The sequence below is a fragment of the Lithobates pipiens genome, unplaced genomic scaffold (genome assembly GCF_037356315.1).
Source record: "Lithobates pipiens isolate NorthernLeopardFrog02 unplaced genomic scaffold, aLitPip1_a1.2 Scaffold_8, whole genome shotgun sequence".
NCBI lineage: Eukaryota > Metazoa > Chordata > Amphibia > Anura > Ranidae > Lithobates > Lithobates pipiens.
This window is the reverse complement of record NW_027507903.1, coordinates 568,694,079-568,711,578: the sequence shown is the minus strand read 5'-3', so window position 1 is coordinate 568,711,578 and position 17,500 is coordinate 568,694,079. Positions and strand designations below refer to the sequence as shown.

At 45.9% G+C, this 17,500-nt stretch overlaps 10 non-coding genes across 10 annotated transcripts; all 10 read right to left on the bottom strand.

The window, feature by feature from the left end:
• Window positions 1-362: 362 nt before the first annotated feature.
• Window positions 363-434, bottom strand: TRNAE-UUC (transfer RNA glutamic acid (anticodon UUC)). The gene has a single exon. It is a non-coding gene; the product is annotated as a tRNA-Glu (tRNA).
• A 5,497-nt stretch (window positions 435-5,931) lies between these two features.
• Window positions 5,932-6,003, bottom strand: TRNAE-UUC (transfer RNA glutamic acid (anticodon UUC)). The gene has a single exon. It is a non-coding gene; the product is annotated as a tRNA-Glu (tRNA).
• Window positions 6,004-7,044: 1,041 nt separating this feature from the next.
• Window positions 7,045-7,116, bottom strand: TRNAE-UUC (transfer RNA glutamic acid (anticodon UUC)). Its single transcript has one exon. It is a non-coding gene; the product is annotated as a tRNA-Glu (tRNA).
• Window positions 7,117-8,158: 1,042 nt separating this feature from the next.
• On the bottom strand, window positions 8,159-8,230 carry TRNAE-UUC (transfer RNA glutamic acid (anticodon UUC)). The gene has a single exon. It is a non-coding gene; the product is annotated as a tRNA-Glu (tRNA).
• A 2,155-nt stretch (window positions 8,231-10,385) lies between these two features.
• TRNAE-UUC (transfer RNA glutamic acid (anticodon UUC)) lies at window positions 10,386-10,457 on the bottom strand. Its single transcript has one exon. It is a non-coding gene; the product is annotated as a tRNA-Glu (tRNA).
• Window positions 10,458-11,498: 1,041 nt separating this feature from the next.
• TRNAE-UUC (transfer RNA glutamic acid (anticodon UUC)) lies at window positions 11,499-11,570 on the bottom strand. The gene has a single exon. It is a non-coding gene; the product is annotated as a tRNA-Glu (tRNA).
• A 1,042-nt stretch (window positions 11,571-12,612) lies between these two features.
• On the bottom strand, window positions 12,613-12,684 carry TRNAE-UUC (transfer RNA glutamic acid (anticodon UUC)). Its single transcript has one exon. It is a non-coding gene; the product is annotated as a tRNA-Glu (tRNA).
• A 1,041-nt stretch (window positions 12,685-13,725) lies between these two features.
• On the bottom strand, window positions 13,726-13,797 carry TRNAE-UUC (transfer RNA glutamic acid (anticodon UUC)). Its single transcript has one exon. It is a non-coding gene; the product is annotated as a tRNA-Glu (tRNA).
• A 1,042-nt stretch (window positions 13,798-14,839) lies between these two features.
• Window positions 14,840-14,911, bottom strand: TRNAE-UUC (transfer RNA glutamic acid (anticodon UUC)). The gene has a single exon. It is a non-coding gene; the product is annotated as a tRNA-Glu (tRNA).
• Window positions 14,912-17,066: 2,155 nt separating this feature from the next.
• On the bottom strand, window positions 17,067-17,138 carry TRNAE-UUC (transfer RNA glutamic acid (anticodon UUC)). The gene has a single exon. It is a non-coding gene; the product is annotated as a tRNA-Glu (tRNA).
• Window positions 17,139-17,500: the final 362 nt, after the last annotated feature.

Genomic DNA, 17,500 nt, shown 5'->3' with positions numbered 1-17,500 from the left:
TGGCCTATTTAAAGCTAGCAGCATAAGCCATTAGTTGCTGGATGATCTTCAGCTTCCCCTGTGAGTTCCATTGATCCTGATATTATTCATGTGTGAAAATTCATGTGCCAGTGCGCATATACGTACGCCAAAGCGCGTGCATGAGCCATTAGTTGCTGGATGAACTTCAGCTTGCCCTGTGAGTTCCTGTGTTCCTGATAGTATTTCATTTCCTGTCCTGACCCGGCTTGACCTGTCTTGTCTGCATCCCTGGCTTTGACCCTTGGTACTTTGACAAGAAGGGAATGATTGGAGGTTACAATGGAAAAACAGCTTTGAGGTTTCAGCACTAGGAGTGTGCGGGTCGTTAAAAGGACTTGCATTTCCCATACCGGGAGTCGAACCCGGGCCGCCTGGGTGAAAACCAGGAATCCTAACCGCTAGACCATATGGGAAAACTAGCTGCTTTGTTTTGAAAAAAATTGAGAAAACCAAAGGGAAAAAAAGATGTGCCACCGCCATCAGCTTCCAAGTATGGTGGCCAGCTATGACACACATATCACTTTCACTAATTGGCCTCGTTAGCGCAGCAGGTAGCGCGTCAGTCTCATAATCTGAAGGTCGTGAGTTCGATCCTCACACGGGGCACTACTCTCTAACCATTTTGTGAGCCTTGGGGTCCTTAATCTATGAAAAACACTACTCTTCATCCCTTAGGTCTTGTAGGAAACCATATGGATGGAACATTGACCGGAAGATCAAGCTTTCAGTGCTCTTTTGCCTTCCACCATATTCCACCCAGCTAAAATCTTTAGCTCTGCATCCAACAGACCTTGCAAGATACAATGTCTACTCATCCTGGAACAACAGAGGCCTTTTCCATCTATGTGACATGATTCCCTTAGTTTCATCACACAGAAAGAACAAAGCACAGAGGAATTCAAAAGGGCTTTTTCAAAGGTGTGGAAAAAAAAGATGATGTCTCTGTCAGAGAATGGTTTGCAGAAGATTGGCACATAGATATTTGCCAATGCAAATGTGCAGAAGAGCGAGAACGGCCGAGAAACTTCATGTGCTAGTACGCATGTGCGTATGCCAAAGCGCACACAATGCGTGACAATTTCTGGTGCCCAGTGGCCTATTTAAAGCTAGCAGCATAAGCCATTAGTTGCTGGATGATCTTCAGCTTCCCCTGTGAGTTCCTGTGATCCTGATATTATTCATGTGTGAAAATTCATGTGCCAGTGCGCATATACGTACGCCAAAGCGCGTGCATGAGCCATTAGTTGCTGGATGAACTTCAGCTTGCCCTGTGAGTTCCTGTGTTCCTGATAGTATTTCATTTCCTGTCCTGACCCGGCTTGACCTGTCTTGTCTGCATCCCTGGCTTTGACCCTTGGTACTTTGACAACAAGGGAATGATTGGAGGTTACAATGGAAAAACAGCTTTGAGGTTTCAGCACTAGGAGTGTGCGGGTCGTTAAAAGGACTTGCATTTCCCATACCGGGAGTCAAACCCGGGCCGCCTGGGTGAAAACCAGGAATCCTAACCGCTAGACCATATGGGAAAACTAGCTGCCTTGTTTTGAGAAAAATAGAGAAAACCAAAGGGAAAAAAAAGATGTGCCACCGCCATCAGCTTCCAAGTATGGTGGCCAGCTATGACACACATATCACTTTCACTAATTGGCCTCGTTAGCGCAGCAGGTAGCGCGTCAGTCTCATAATCTGAAGGTCGTGAGTTCGATCCTCACACGGGGCACTACTCTCTAACCATTTTGTGAGCCTTGGGGTCCTTAATCTATGAAAAACACTACTCTTCATCCCTTAGGTCTTGTAGGAAACCATATGGATGGAACATTGACCGGAAGATCAAGCTTTCAGTGCTCTTTTGCCTTCCACCATATTCCACCCAGCTAAAATCTTTAGCTCTGCATCCAACAGACCTTGCAAGATACAATGTCTACTCATCCTGGAACAACAGAGGCCTTTTCCATCTATGTGACATGATTCCCTTAGTTTCATCACACAGAAAGAACAAAGCACAGAGGAATTCAAAAGGGCTTTTTCAAAGGTGTGGAAAAAAAAGATGATGTCTCTGTCAGAGAATGGTTTGCAGAAGATTGGCACATAGATATTTGCCAATGCAAATGTGCAGAAGAGCGAGAACGGCCGAGAAACTTCATGTGCTAGTACGCATGTGCGTATGCCAAAGCGCACACAATGCGTGACAATTTCTGGTGCCCAGTGGCCTATTTAAAGCTAGCAGCATAAGCCATTAGTTGCTGGATGATCTTCAGCTTCCCCTGTGAGTTCCTGTGATCCTGATATTATTCATGTGTGAAAATTCATGTGCCAGTGCGCATATACGTACGCCAAAGCGCGTGCATGAGCCATTAGTTGCTGGATGAACTTCAGCTTGCCCTGTGAGTTCCTGTGTTCCTGATAGTATTTCATTTCCTGTCCTGACCCGGCTTGACCTGTCTTGTCTGCATCCCTGGCTTTGACCCTTGGTACTTTGACAACAAGGGAATGATTGGAGGTTACAATGGAAAAACAGCTTTGAGGTTTCAGCACTAGGAGTGTGCGGGTCGTTAAAAGGACTTGCATTTCCCATACCGGGAGTCAAACCCGGGCCGCCTGGGTGAAAACCAGGAATCCTAACCGCTAGACCATATGGGAAAACTAGCTGCCTTGTTTTGAGAAAAATAGAGAAAACCAAAGGGAAAAAAAAGATGTGCCACCGCCATCAGCTTCCAAGTATGGTGGCCAGCTATGACACACATATCACTTTCACTAATTGGCCTCGTTAGCGCAGCAGGTAGCGCGTCAGTCTCATAATCTGAAGGTCGTGAGTTCGATCCTCACACGGGGCACTACTCTCTAACCATTTTGTGAGCCTTGGGGTCCTTAATCTATGAAAAACACTACTCTTCATCCCTTAGGTCTTGTAGGAAACCATATGGATGGAACATTGACCGGAAGATCAAGCTTTCAGTGCTCTTTTGCCTTCCACCATATTCCACCCAGCTAAAATCTTTAGCTCTGCATCCAACAGACCTTGCAAGATACAATGTCTACTCATCCTGGAACAACAGAGGCCTTTTCCATCTATGTGACATGATTCCCTTAGTTTCATCACACAGAAAGAACAAAGCACAGAGGAATTCAAAAGGGCTTTTTCAAAGGTGTGGAAAAAAAAGATGATGTCTCTGTCAGAGAATGGTTTGCAGAAGATTGGCACATAGATATTTGCCAATGCAAATGTGCAGAAGAGCGAGAACGGCCGAGAAACTTCATGTGCTAGTACGCATGTGCGTATGCCAAAGCGCACACAATGCGTGACAATTTCTGGTGCCCAGTGGCCTATTTAAAGCTAGCAGCATAAGCCATTAGTTGCTGGATGATCTTCAGCTTCCCCTGTGAGTTCCTGTGATCCTGATATTATTCATGTGTGAAAATTCATGTGCCAGTGCGCATATACGTACGCCAAAGCGCGTGCATGAGCCATTAGTTGCTGGATGAACTTCAGCTTGCCCTGTGAGTTCCTGTGTTCCTGATAGTATTTCATTTCCTGTCCTGACCCGGCTTGACCTGTCTTGTCTGCATCCCTGGCTTTGACCCTTGGTACTTTGACAACAAGGGAATGATTGGAGGTTACAATGGAAAAACAGCTTTGAGGTTTCAGCACTAGGAGTGTGCGGGTCGTTAAAAGGACTTGCATTTCCCATACCGGGAGTCAAACCCGGGCCGCCTGGGTGAAAACCAGGAATCCTAACCGCTAGACCATATGGGAAAACTAGCTGCCTTGTTTTGAGAAAAATAGAGAAAACCAAAGGGAAAAAAAAGATGTGCCACCGCCATCAGCTTCCAAGTATGGTGGCCAGCTATGACACACATATCACTTTCACTAATTGGCCTCGTTAGCGCAGCAGGTAGCGCGTCAGTCTCATAATCTGAAGGTCGTGAGTTCGATCCTCACACGGGGCACTACTCTCTAACCATTTTGTGAGCCTTGGGGTCCTTAATCTATGAAAAACACTACTCTTCATCCCTTAGGTCTTGTAGGAAACCATATGGATGGAACATTGACCGGAAGATCAAGCTTTCAGTGCTCTTTTGCCTTCCACCATATTCCACCCAGCTAAAATCTTTAGCTCTGCATCCAACAGACCTTGCAAGATACAATGTCTACTCATCCTGGAACAACAGAGGCCTTTTCCATCTATGTGACATGATTCCCTTAGTTTCATCACACAGAAAGAACAAAGCACAGAGGAATTCAAAAGGGCTTTTTCAAAGGTGTGGAAAAAAAAGATGATGTCTCTGTCAGAGAATGGTTTGCAGAAGATTGGCACATAGATATTTGCCAATGCAAATGTGCAGAAGAGCGAGAACGGCCGAGAAACTTCATGTGCTAGTACGCATGTGCGTATGCCAAAGCGCACACAATGCGTGACAATTTCTGGTGCCCAGTGGCCTATTTAAAGCTAGCAGCATAAGCCATTAGTTGCTGGATGATCTTCAGCTTCCCCTGTGAGTTCCTGTGATCCTGATATTATTCATGTGTGAAAATTCATGTGCCAGTGCGCATATACGTACGCCAAAGCGCGTGCATGAGCCATTAGTTGCTGGATGAACTTCAGCTTGCCCTGTGAGTTCCTGTGTTCCTGATAGTATTTCATTTCCTGTCCTGACCCGGCTTGACCTGTCTTGTCTGCATCCCTGGCTTTGACCCTTGGTACTTTGACAACAAGGGAATGATTGGAGGTTACAATGGAAAAACAGCTTTGAGGTTTCAGCACTAGGAGTGTGCGGGTCGTTAAAAGGACTTGCATTTCCCATACCGGGAGTCAAACCCGGGCCGCCTGGGTGAAAACCAGGAATCCTAACCGCTAGACCATATGGGAAAACTAGCTGCCTTGTTTTGAGAAAAATAGAGAAAACCAAAGGGAAAAAAAAGATGTGCCACCGCCATCAGCTTCCAAGTATGGTGGCCAGCTATGACACACATATCACTTTCACTAATTGGCCTCGTTAGCGCAGCAGGTAGCGCGTCAGTCTCATAATCTGAAGGTCGTGAGTTCGATCCTCACATGGGGCACTACTCTCTAACCATTTTGTGAGCCTTGGGGTAGTTAATCTATGAAAAACACTACTCTTCATCCCTTAGGTCTTGTAGGAAACCATATGGATGGAAAATTGACCGGAAGATCAAGCTTTCAGTGCTCTTTTGCCTTCCACCATATTCCACCCAGCTAAAATCTTTAGCTCTGCATCCAACAGACCTTGCAAGATACAATGTCTACTCATCCTGGAACAACAGAGGCATTTTCCATCTATGTGACATGCTTCCCTTAGTTTCATCACACAGAAAGAACAAAGCACCGAGGAATTCAAAAGGGCTTTTTCAAAGGTGTGGAAAAAAAAGATGATGTCTCTGTCAGAGAATGGTTTGCAGAAGATTGGCACATAGATATTTGCCAATGCAAATGTGCAGAAGAGCGAGAACGGCCGAGAAACTTCATGTGCTAGTACGCATGTGCGTACGCCAAAGCGCACACAATGCGTGACAATTTCTGGTGCCCAGTGGCCTATTTAAAGCTAGCAGCATAAGCCATTAGTTGCTGGATGATCTTCAGCTTCCCCTGTGAGTTCCTGTGATCCTGATATTATTCATGTGTGAAAATTCATGTGCCAGTGCGCATATACGTACGCCAAAGCGCGTGCACGAGCCATTAGTTGCTGGATGAACTTCAGCTTGCCCTGTGAGTTCCTGTGTTCCTGATAGTATTTGATTTCCTGTCCTGACCCGGCTTGACCTGTCTTGTCTGCATCCCTGGCTTTGACCCTTGGTACTTTGACAACAAGGGAAAGATTGGAGGTTACAATGGAAAAACAGCTTTGAGGTTTCAGCACTAGGAGTGTGCGGGTCGTTAAAAGGACTTGCATTTCCCATACCGGGAGTCGAACCCGGGCCGCCTGGGTGAAAACCAGGAATCCTAACCGCTAGACCATATGGGAAAACTAGCTGATTTGTTTTGAAAAAAATTGAGAAAACCAAAGGGAAAAAAAGATGTGCCACCGCCATCAGCTTCCAAGTATGGTGGCCAGCTATGACACACATATCACTTTCACTAATTGGCCTCGTTAGCGCAGCAGGTAGCGCGTCAGTCTCATAATCTGAAGGTCGTGAGTTCGATCCTCACACGGGGCACTACTCTCTAACCATTTTGTGAGCCTTGGGGTCCTTAATCTATGAAAAACACTACTCTTCATCCCTTAGGTCTTGTAGGAAACCATATGGATGGAAAATTGACCGGAACATCAAGCTTTCAGTGCTCTTTTGCCTTCCACCATATTCCACCCAGCTAAAATCTTTAGCTCTGCATCCAACAGACCTTGCAAGATACAATGTCTACTCATCCTGGAACAACAGAGGCCTTTTCCATCTATGTGACATGCTTCCCTTAGTTTCATCACACAGAAAGAACAAAGCACAGAGGAATTCAAAAGGGCTTTTTCAAAGGTGTGGAAAAAAAAGATGATGTCTCTGTCAGAGAATGGTTTGCAGAAGATTGGCACATAGATATTTGCCAATGCAAATGTGCAGAAGAGTGAGAACGGCCGAGAAACTTCATGTGCTAGTACGCATGTGCGTACGCCAAAGCGCACACAATGCGTGACAATTTCTGGTGCCCAGTGGCCTATTTAAAGCTAGCAGCATAAGCCATTAGTTGCTGGATGATCTTCAGCTTCCCCTGTGAGTTCCTGTGATCCTGATATTATTCATGTGTGAAAATTCATGTGCCAGTGCGCATATACGTACGCCAAAGCGCGTGCATGAGCCATTAGTTGCTGGATGAACTTCAGCTTGCCCTGTGAGTTCCTGTGTTCCTGATAGTATTTCATTTCCTGTCCTGACCCGGCTTGACCTGTCTTGTCTGCATCCCTGGCTTTGACCCTTGGTACTTTGACAAGAAGGGAATGATTGGAGGTTACAATGGAAAAACAGCTTTGAGGTTTCAGCACTAGGAGTGTGCGGGTCGTTAAAAGGACTTGCATTTCCCATACCGGGAGTCGAACCCGGGCCGCCTGGGTGAAAACCAGGAATCCTAACCGCTAGACCATATGGGAAAACTAGCTGCCTTGTTTTGTGAAAAATAGAGAAAACCAAAGGGAAAAAAAAGATGTGCCACCGCCATCAGCTTCCAAGTATGGTGGCCAGCTATGACACACATATCACTTTCACTAATTGGCCTCGTTAGCGCAGCAGGTAGCGCGGCAGTCTCATAATCTGAAGGTCGTGAGTTCGATCCTCACACGGGGCACTACTCTCTAACCATTTTGTGAGCCTTGGGGTAGTTAATCTATGAAAAACACTACTCTTCATCCCTTAGGTCTTGTAGGAAACCATATGGATGGAAAATTGACCGGAAGATCAAGCTTTCAGTGCTCTTTTGCCTTCCACCATATTCCACCCAGCTAAAATCTTTAGCTCTGCATCCAACAAACCTTGCAAGATACAATGTCTACTCATCCTGGAACAACAGAGGCCTTTTCCATCTATGTGACATGCTTCCCTTAGTTTCATCACACAGAAAGAACAAAGCACAGAGGAATTCAAAAGGGCTTTTTCAAAGGTGTGGAAAAAAAAGATGATGTCTCTGTCAGAGAATGGTTTGCAGAAGATTGGCACATAGATATTTGCCAATGCAAATGTGCAGAAGAGCGAGAACGGCCGAGAAACTTCATGTGCTAGTACGCATGTGCGTACGCCAAAGCGCACACAATGCGTGACAATTTCTGGTGCCCAGTGGCCTATTTAAAGCTAGCAGCATAAGCCATTAGTTGCTGGATGATCTTCAGCTTCCCCTGTGAGTTCCTGTGATCCTGATATTATTCATGTGTGAAAATTCATGTGCCAGTGCGCATATACGTACGCCAAAGCGCGTGCATGAGCCATTAGTTGCTGGATGAACTTCAGCTTGCCCTGTGAGTTCCTGTGTTCCTGATAGTATTTCATTTCCTGTCCTGACCCGGCTTGACCTGTCTTGTCTGCATCCCTGGCTTTGACCCTTGGTACTTTGACAAGAAGGGAATGATTGGAGGTTACAATGGAAAAACAGCTTTGAGGTTTCAGCACTAGGAGTGTGCGGGTCGTTAAAAGGACTTGCATTTCCCATACCGGGAGTCGAACCCGGGCCGCCTGGGTGAAAACCAGGAATCCTAACCGCTAGACCATATGGGAAAACTAGCTGCCTTGTTTTGAGAAAAATAGAGAAAACCAAAGGGAAAAAAAAGATGTACCACCGCCATCAGCTTCCAAGTATGGTGGCCAGCTATGACACACATATCACTTTCACTAATTGGCCTCGTTAGCGCAGCAGGTAGCGCGTCAGTCTCATAATCTGAAGGTCGTGAGTTCGATCCTCACACGGGGCACTACTCTCTAACCATTTTGTGAGCCTTGGGGTCCTTAATCTATGAAAAACACTACTCTTCATCCCTTAGGTCTTGTAGGAAACCATATGGATGGAACATTGACCGGAAGATCAAGCTTTCAGTGCTCTTTTGCCTTCCACCATATTCCACCCAGCTAAAATCTTTAGCTCTGCATCCAACAGACCTTGCAAGATACAATGTCTACTCATCCTGGAACAACAGAGGCATTTTCCATCTATGTGACATGCTTCCCTTAGTTTCATCACACAGAAAGAACAAAGCACCGAGGAATTCAAATGGGCTTTTTCAAAGGTGTGGAAAAAAAAGATGATGTCTCTGTCAGAGAATGGTTTGCAGAAGATTGGCACATAGATATTTGCCAATGCAAATGTGCAGAAGAGCGAGAACGGCCGAGAAACTTCATGTGCTAGTACGCATGTGCGTACGCCAAAGCGCACACAATGCGTGACAATTTCTGGTGCCCAGTGGCCTATTTAAAGCTAGCAGCATAAGCCATTAGTTGCTGGATGATCTTCAGCTTCCCCTGTGAGTTCCTGTGATCCTGATATTATTCATGTGTGAAAATTCATGTGCCAGTGCGCATATACGTACGCCAAAGCGCGTGCATGAGCCATTAGTTGCTGGATGAACTTCAGCTTGCCCTGTGAGTTCCTGTGTTCCTGATAGTATTTCATTTCCTGTCCTGACCCGGCTTGACCTGTCTTGTCTGCATCCCTGGCTTTGACCCTTGGTACTTTGACAACAAGGGAATGATTGGAGGTTACAATGGAAAAACAGCTTTGAGGTTTCAGCACTAGGAGTGTGCGGGTCGTTAAAAGGACTTGCATTTCCCATACCGGAAGTCGAACCCGGGCCGCCTGGGTGAAAACCAGGAATCCTAACCGCTAGACCATATGGGAAAACTAGCTGCCTTGTTTTGAGAAAAATAGAGAAAACCAAAGGGAAAAAAAGATGTGCCACCGCCATCAGCTTCCAAGTATGGTGGCCAGCTATGACACACATATCACTTTCACTAATTGGCCTCGTTAGCGCAGCAGGTAGCGCGTCAGTCTCATAATCTGAAGGTCGTGAGTTCGATCCTCACACGGGGCACTACTCTCTAACCATTTTGTGAGCCTTGGGGTCCTTAATCTATGAAAAACACTACTCTTCATCCCTTAGGTCTTGTAGGAAACCATATGGATGGAAAATTGACCGGAAGATCAAGCTTTCAGTGCTCTTTTGCCTTCCACCATATTCCACCCAGCTAAAATCTTTAGCTCTGCATCCAACAGACCTTGCAAGATACAATGTCTACTCATCCTGGAACAACAGAGGCATTTTCCATCTATGTGACATGCTTCCCTTAGTTTCATCACACAGAAAGAACAAAGCACCGAGGAATTCAAAAGGGCTTTTTCAAAGGTGTGGAAAAAAAAGATGATGTCTCTGTCAGAGAATGGTTTGCAGAAGATTGGCACATAGATATTTGCGAATGCAAATGTGCAGAAGAGCGAGAACGGCCGAGAAACTTCATGTGCTAGTATGCATGTGCGTACGCCAAAGCGCACACAATGCGTGACAATTTCTGGTGCCCAGTGGCCTATTTAAAGCTAGCAGCATAAGCCATTAGTTGCTGGATGATCTTCAGCTTCCCCTGTGAGTTCCTGTGATCCTGATATTATTCATGTGTGAAAATTCATGTGCCAGTGCGCATATACGTACGCCAAAGCGCGTGCATGAGCCATTAGTTGCTGGATGAACTTCAGCTTGCCCTGTGAGTTCCTGTGTTCCTGATAGTATTTCATTTCCTGTCCTGACCCGGCTTGACCTGTCTTGTCTGCATCCCTGGCTTTGACCCTTGGTACTTTGACAACAAGGGAATGATTGGAGGTTACAATGGAAAAACAGCTTTGAGGTTTCAGCACTAGGAGTGTGCGGGTCGTTAAAAGGACTTGCATTTCCCATACCGGGAGTCGAACCCGGGCCGCCTGGGTGAAAACCAGGAATCCTAACCGCTAGACCATATGGGAAAACTAGCTGCCTTGTTTTGTGAAAAATAGAGAAAACCAAAGGGAAAAAAAGATGTGCCACCGCCATCAGCTTCCAAGTATGGTGGCCAGCTATGACACACATATCACATTCACTAATTGGCCTCGTTAGCGCAGCAGGTAGCGCGTCAGTCTCATAATCTGAAGGTCGTGAGTTCGATCCTCACACGGGGCACTACTCTCTAACCATTTTGTGAGCCTTGGGGTCCTTAATCTATGAAAAACACTACTCTTCATCCCTTAGGTCTTGTAGGAAACCATATGGATGGAACATTGACCGCAAGATCAAGCTTTCAGTGCTCTTTTGCCTTCCACCATATTCCACCCAGCTAAAATCTTTAGCTCTGCATCCAACAGACCTTGCAAGATACAATGTCTACTCATCCTGGAACAACAGAGGCATTTTCCATCTATGTGACATGCTTCCCTTAGTTTCATCACACAGAAAGAACAAAGCACCGAGGAATTCAAAAGGGCTTTTTCAAAGGTGTGGAAAAAAAAGATGATGTCTCTGTCAGAGAATGGTTTGCAGAAGATTGGCACATAGATATTTGCCAATGCAAATGTGCAGAAGAGCGAGAACGGCCGAGAAACTTCATGTGCTAGTACGCATGTGCGTACGCCAAAGCGCACACAATGCGTGACAATTTCTGGTGCCCAGTGGCCTATTTAAAGCTAGCAGCATAAGCCATTAGTTGCTGGATGATCTTCAGCTTCCCCTGTGAGTTCCTGTGATCCTGATATTATTCATGTGTGAAAATTCATGTGCCAGTGCGCATATACGTACGCCAAAGCGCGTGCATGAGCCATTAGTTGCTGGATGAACTTCAGCTTGCCCTGTGAGTTCCTGTGTTCCTGATAGTATTTCATTTCCTGTCCTGACCCGGCTTGACCTGTCTTGTCTGCATCCCTGGCTTTGACCCTTGGTACTTTGACAAGAAGGGAATGATTGGAGGTTACAATGGAAAAACAGCTTTGAGGTTTCAGCACTAGGAGTGTGCGGGTCGTTAAAAGGACTTGCATTTCCCATACCGGGAGTCGAACCCGGGCCGCCTGGGTGAAAACCAGGAATCCTAACCGCTAGACCATATGGGAAAACTAGCTGCCTTGTTTTGAGAAAAATAGAGAAAACCAAAGGGAAAAAAAAGATGTGCCACCGCCATCAGCTTCCAAGTATGGTGGCCAGCTATGACACACATATCACTTTCACTAATTGGCCTCGTTAGCGCAGCAGGTAGCGCGTCAGTCTCATAATCTGAAGGTCGTGAGTTTGATCCTCACACGGGGCACTACTCTCTAACCATTTTGTGAGCCTTGGGGTCCTTAATCTATGAAAAACACTACTCTTCATCCCTTAGGTCTTGTAGGAAACCATATGGATGGAACATTGACCGGAAGATCAAGCTTTCAGTGCTCTTTTGCCTTCCACCATATTCCACCCAGCTAAAATCTTTAGCTCTGCATCCAACAGACCTTGCAAGATACAATGTCTACTCATCCTGGAACAACAGAGGCATTTTCCATCTATGTGACATGCTTCCCTTAGTTTCATCACACAGAAAGAACAAAGCACCGAGGAATTCAAAAGGGCTTTTTCAAAGGTGTGGAAAAAAAAGATGATGTCTCTGTCAGAGAATGGTTTGCAGAAGATTGGCACATAGATATTTGCCAATGCAAATGTGCAGAAGAGCGAGAACGGCCGAGAAACTTCATGTGCTAGTACGCATGTGCGTACGCCAAAGCGCACACAATGCGTGACAATTTCTGGTGCCCAGTGGCCTATTTAAAGCTAGCAGCATAAGCCATTAGTTGCTGGATGATCTTCAGCTTCCCCTGTGAGTTCCTTTGATCCTGATATTATTCATGTGTGAAAATTCATGTGCCAGTGCGCATATACGTACGCCAAAGCGCGTGCATGAGCCATTAGTTGCTGGATGAACTTCAGCTTGCCCTGTGAGTTCCTGTGTTCCTGATAGTATTTCATTTCCTGTCCTGACCCGGCTTGACCTGTCTTGTCTGCATCCCTGGCTTTGACCCTTGGTACTTTGACAAGAAGGGAATGATTGGAGGTTACAATGGAAAAACAGCTTTGAGGTTTCAGCACTAGGAGTGTGCGGGTCGTTAAAAGGACTTGCATTTCCCATACCGGGAGTCGAACCCGGGCCGCCTGGGTGAAAACCAGGAATCCTAACCGCTAGACCATATGGGAAAACCAGCTGCTTTGTTTTGAAAAAAATTGAGAAAACCAAAGGGAAAAAAAGATGTGCCACCGCCATCAGCTTCCAAGTATGGTGGCCAGCTATGACACACATATCACTTTCACTAATTGGCCTCGTTAGCGCAGCAGGTAGCGCGTCAGTCTCATAATCTGAAGGTCGTGAGTTCGATCCTCACACGGGGCACTACTCTCTAACCATTTTGTGAGCCTTGGGGTCCTTAATCTATGAAAAACACTACTCTTCATCCCTTAGGTCTTGTAGGAAACCATATGGATGGAACATTGACCGGAAGATCAAGCTTTCAGTGCTCTTTTGCCTTCCACCATATTCCACCCAGCTAAAATCTTTAGCTCTGCATCCAACAGACCTTGCAAGATACAATGTCTACTCATCCTGGAACAACAGAGGCCTTTTCCATCTATGTGACATGCTTCCCTTAGTTTCATCACACAGAAAGAACAAAGCACAGAGGAATTCAAAAGGGCTTTTTCAAAGGTGTGGAAAAAAAAGATGATGTCTCTGTCAGAGAATGGTTTTCAGAAGATTGGCACATAGATATTTGCCAATGCAAATGTGCAGAAGAGCGAGAACGGCCGAGAAACTTCATGTGCTAGTACGCATGTGCGTACGCCAAAGCGCACACAATGCGTGACAATTTCTGGTGCCCAGTGGCCTATTTAAAGCTAGCAGCATAAGCCATTAGTTGCTGGATGATCTTCAGCTTCCCCTGTGAGTTCCTGTGATCCTGATATTATTCATGTGTGAAAATTCATGTGCCAGTGCGCATATACGTACGCCAAAGCGCGTGCATGAGCCATTAGTTGCTGGATGAACTTCAGCTTGCCCTGTGAGTTCCTGTGTTCCTGATAGTATTTCATTTCCTGTCCTGACCCGGCTTGACCTGTCTTGTCTGCATCCCTGGCTTTGACCCTTGGTACTTTGACAACAAGGGAATGATTGGAGGTTACAATGGAAAAACAGCTTTGAGGTTTCAGCACTAGGAGTGTGCGGGTCGTTAAAAGGACTTGCATTTCCCATACCGGGAGTCGAACCCGGGCCGCCTGGGTGAAAACCAGGAATCCTAACCGCTAGACCATATGGGAAAACTAGCTGCCTTGTTTTGAGAAAAATAGAGAAAACCAAAGGGAAAAAAAAGATGTGCCACCGCCATCAGCTTCCAAGTATGGTGGCCAGCTATGACACACATATCACTTTCACTAATTGGCCTCGTTAGCGCAGCAGGTAGCGCGGCAATCTCATAATCTGAAGGTCGTGAGTTCGATCCTCACACGGGGCACTACTCTCTAACCATTTTGTGAGCCTTGGGGTAGTTAATCTATGAAAAACACTACTCTTCATCCCTTAGGTCTTGTAGGAAACCATATGGATGGAAAATTGACCGGAAGATCAAGCTTTCAGTGCTCTTTTGCCTTCCACCATATTCCACCCAGCTAAAATCTTTAGCTCTGCATCCAACAGACCTTGCAAGATACAATGTCTACTCATCCTGGAACAACAGAGGCATTTTCCATCTATGTGACATGCTTCCCTTAGTTTCATCACACAGAAAGAACAAAGCACCGAGGAATTCAAAAGGGCTTTTTCAAAGGTGTGGAAAAAAAAGATGATGTCTCTGTCAGAGAATGGTTTGCAGAAGATTGGCACATAGATATTTGCCAATGCAAATGTGCAGAAGAGCGAGAACGGCCGAGAAACTTCATGTGCTAGTACGCATGTGCGTACGCCAAAGCGCACACAATGCGTGACAATTTCTGGTGCCCAGTGGCCTATTTAAAGCTAGCAGCATAAGCCATTAGTTGCTGGATGATCTTCAGCTTCCCCTGTGAGTTCCTTTGATCCTGATATTATTCATGTGTGAAAATTCATGTGCCAGTGCGCATATACGTACGCCAAAGCGCGTGCACGAGCCATTAGTTGCTGGATGAACTTCAGCTTGCCCTGTGAGTTCCTGTGTTCCTGATAGTATTTCATTTCCTGTCCTGACCCGGCTTGACCTGTCTTGTCTGCATCCCTGGCTTTGACCCTTGGTACTTTGACAAGAAGGGAATGATTGGAGGTTACAATGGAAAAACAGCTTTGAGGTTTCAGCACTAGGAGTGTGCGGGTCGTTAAAAGGACTTGCATTTCCCATACCGGGAGTCGAACCCGGGCCGCCTGGGTGAAAACCAGGAATCCTAACCGCTAGACCATATGGGAAAACTAGCTGCTTTGTTTTGAAAAAAATTGAGAAAACCAAAGGGAAAAAAAGATGTGCCACCGCCATCAGCTTCCAAGTATGGTGGCCAGCTATGACACACATATCACTTTCACTAATTGGCCTCGTTAGCGCAGCAGGTAGCGCGTCAGTCTCATAATCTGAAGGTCGTGAGTTCGATCCTCACACGGGGCACTACTCTCTAACCATTTTGTGAGCCTTGGGGTCCTTAATCTATGAAAAACACTACTCTTCATCCCTTAGGTCTTGTAGGAAACCATATGGATGGAACATTGACCGGAAGATCAAGCTTTCAGTGCTCTTTTGCCTTCCACCATATTCCACCCAGCTAAAATCTTTAGCTCTGCATCCAACAGACCTTGCAAGATACAATGTCTACTCATCCTGGAACAACAGAGGCCTTTTCCATCTATGTGACATGCTTCCCTTAGTTTCATCACACAGAAAGAACAAAGCACAGAGGAATTCAAAAGGGCTTTTTCAAAGGTGTGGAAAAAAAAGATGATGTCTCTGTCAGAGAATGGTTTGCAGAAGATTGGCACATAGATATTTGCCAATGCAAATGTGCAGAAGAGCGAGAACGGCCGAGAAACTTCATGTGCTAGTACGCATGTGCGTACGCCAAAGCGCACACAATGCGTGACAATTTCTGGTGCCCAGTGGCCTATTTAAAGCTAGCAGCATAAGCCATTAGTTGCTGGATGATCTTCAGCTTCCCCTGTGAGTTCCTGTGATCCTGATATTATTCATGTGTGAAAATTCATGTGCCAGTGCGCATATACGTACGCCAAAGCGCGTGCATGAGCCATTAGTTGCTGGATGAACTTCAGCTTGCCCTGTGAGTTCCTGTGTTCCTGATAGTATTTCATTTCCTGTCCTGACCCGGCTTGACCTGTCTTGTCTGCATCCCTGGCTTTGACCCTTGGTACTTTGACAAGAAGGGAATGATTGGAGGTTACAATGGAAAAACAGCTTTGAGGTTTCAGCACTAGGAGTGTGCGGGTCGTTAAAAGGACTTGCATTTCCCATACCGGGAGTCAAACCCGGGCCGCCTGGGTGAAAACCAGGAATCCTAACCGCTAGACCATATGGGAAAACTAGCTGCCTTGTTTTGAGAAAAATAGAGAAAACCAAAGGGAAAAAAAAGATGTGCCACCGCCATCAGCTTCCAAGTATGGTGGCCAGCTATGACACACATATCACTTTCACTAATTGGCCTCGTTAGCGCAGCAGGTAGCGTGTCAGTCTCATAATCTGAAGGTCGTGAGTTCGATCCTCACACGGGGCACTACTCTCTAACCATTTTGTGAGCCTTGGGGTAGTTAATCTATGAAAAACACTACTCTTCATCCCTTAGGTCTTGTAGGAAACCATATGGATGGAAAATTGACCGGAAGATCAAGCTTTCAGTGCTCTTTTGCCTTCCACCATATTCCACCCAGCTAAAATCTTTAGCTCTGCATCCAACAGACCTTGCAAGATACAATGTCTACTCATCCTGGAACAACAGAGGTATTTTCCATCTATGTGACATGCTTCCCTTAGTTTCATCACACAGAAAGAACAAAGCACCGAGGAATTCAAAAGGGCTTTTTCAAAGGTGTGGAAAAAAAAGATGATGTCTCTGTCAGAGAATGGTTTGCAGAAGATTGGCACATAGATATTTGCCAATGCAAATGTGCAGTAGAGCGAGAACGGCCGAGAAACTTCATGTGCTAGTACGCATGTGCGTACGCCAAAGCGCACACAATGCGTGACAATTTCTGGTGCCCAGTGGCCTATTTAAAGCTAGCAGCATAAGCCATTAGTTGCTGGATGATCTTCAGCTTCCCCTGTGAGTTCCTGTGATCCTGATATTATTCATGTGTGAAAATTCATGTGCCAGTGCGCATATACGTACGCCAAAGCGCGTGCATGAGCCATTAGTTGCTGGATGAACTTCAGCTTGCCCTGTGAGTTCCTGTGTTCCTGATAGTATTTCATTTCCTGTCCTGACCCGGCTTGACCTGTCTTGTCTGCATCCCTGGCTTTGACCCTTGGTACTTTGACAAGAAGGGAATGATTGGAGGTTACAATGGAAAAACAGCTTTGAGGTTTCAGCACTAGGAGTGTGCGGGTCGTTAAAAGGACTTGCATTTCCCATACCGGGAGTCGAACCCGGGCCGCCTGGGTGAAAACCAGGAATCCTAACCGCTAGACCATATGGGAAAACTAGCTGCCTTGTTTTGAGAAAAATAGAGAAAACCAAAGGGAAAAAAAAGATGTGCCACCGCCATCAGCTTCCAAGTATGGTGGCCAGCTATGACACACATATCACTTTCACTAATTGGCCTCGTTAGCGCAGCAGGTAGCGCGTCAGTCTCATAATCTGAAGGTCGTGAGTTCGATCCTCACACGGGGCACTACTCTCTAACCATTTTGTGAGCCTCGGGGTAGTTAATCTATGAAAAACACTACTCTTCATCCCTTAGGTCTTGTAGGAAACCATATGGATGGAAAATTGACCGGAAGATCAAGCTTTCAGTGCTCTTTTGCCTTCCACCATATTCCACCCAGCTAAAATCTTTAGC